Here is a 1563-nt window from a genome sequence, read left to right as displayed (position 1 = left end):
GTTAGAAAAAATACCACGCAGAGTGGCAACCTCGCATAACTGCCAGGATGTAGGATACAGACGATCAGTGCAAGTACCAACAGTCCTGGGGGAGAGCAAAGCTGGCTGGAGTAAGTGTGAAGTAACTGATGAAGAAAGGGCCTTGAGGAATTGGTTAGATTTCATTAAAATAAGAAGGGCAGGAATTTGAGACAAGGACAAGGATAAAAACTAATACAGATGGAAAGGCAAAATGGAGCTCACCAGAGCCTGGTAGGATGTGCTGGTTTCTCTGTACGACCCCTGCTCCTACCCTATTTTTTTCCCCGGCTCCACGTAGTGCTCCCTCAGGGAGGCCGGCCTTTAGACCTGTGCACGCTTGCTCTCTGGCTTCCTGTTGGATTCCCAGTGGCTGGTGTCACAGTGTTTAACGGGCATGTGGTTTCATCACTGCCCACAGGTCTACAAACATCCCTTCATTGAGTTCCTTCATTGATCAGTTTTTAGATGATGTCTTTGAGGTTGGCATCAATTTTCTGCTGGTCCTGACTACAATACTGGGGTATGTGTTATATTTGAAGAGTACTTTATATTTTCAGGATTGTATCCAGCACTGTCCTGAGCATACACTAAATTGAATGACTGCATCTCTCTCAAACAACGTACAGATGATTCCAAATGGAACTATACCCTCACATATGTAAGGAATGGGCCAACCACAAGAGAAATAGAAATGTAGAGCCTCTATTGGGCGAGGTTCACTGGTCCGACAGAGAGGGAGGTCCAGAGAAGTCATGCCCTACGGAGGAGTTTAGGATTTGTATAAGGGTATGGGGAGGGGGAGTGTCTTAGAGGTAGAAACAGTCCATGTGTGGTAAAGGTTTAGGGAAGAGCAGACTAGTGTGCCACGTAGGGTCTGGTGCCAAGCGTAGAGAAGAATGTCCTGTGCTACATCCGGGTTAGATCTGAGTGCAGCACAGGTCTGATGACAGACTAGATCCAGGTTGCATCAGCCGACTGGGGCGTGGCGTCCAACCCCTACATCCCAGCTGCCCAGGCCTCCGTCCTAACAATATGTGCATTTAATGTATTTTGAATTTATAACTCCATGATGATACAAGACTATTCTTTCATTTGATTATCTCAACAATGAAAAAAAAAAGTATTTTAAAATGTGTTAAGGGGGGGCGTGATGGCACACACCCTGTAGCAAAAACCTATGGAAGCTAGAGAATTGCCTCTCTCTCTCTCTCTCTCTCTCTCTCTCTCTATCTCTCTCAGTTCACATGATTTTTGGGACCAGCAATTGGCATAATGGCTATGTTGCTGGATTCCCATGTAATCAATGGTAGTTCAAGTCCCAGACCTGGTGGCTTAAACTCAGGCTGGGCATGTGTGCTTGTGTGCCCAAGATCCTGAGAGGAGGATGGAGGAGAAGGGATTGGGGCATGGCCATCCCCCCTGGGGGGTGATTTCTCACTTTCTGTCTCTCTGTCTCACTCTGCATTTCTGGCAGCCACTCAAAAAAAAAAAAAAAAAAAGGGTTAAGGTTGAGCCCTGGACATGGTCCGGGGGTAAACTCCC

This window comes from Tupaia chinensis, unplaced genomic scaffold (genome assembly GCF_000334495.1).
Source record: "Tupaia chinensis unplaced genomic scaffold, TupChi_1.0 Scaffold000098_2, whole genome shotgun sequence".
Classification (NCBI taxonomy): domain Eukaryota; kingdom Metazoa; phylum Chordata; class Mammalia; order Scandentia; family Tupaiidae; genus Tupaia; species Tupaia belangeri.
This window is presented reverse-complemented; position numbering follows the sequence as displayed.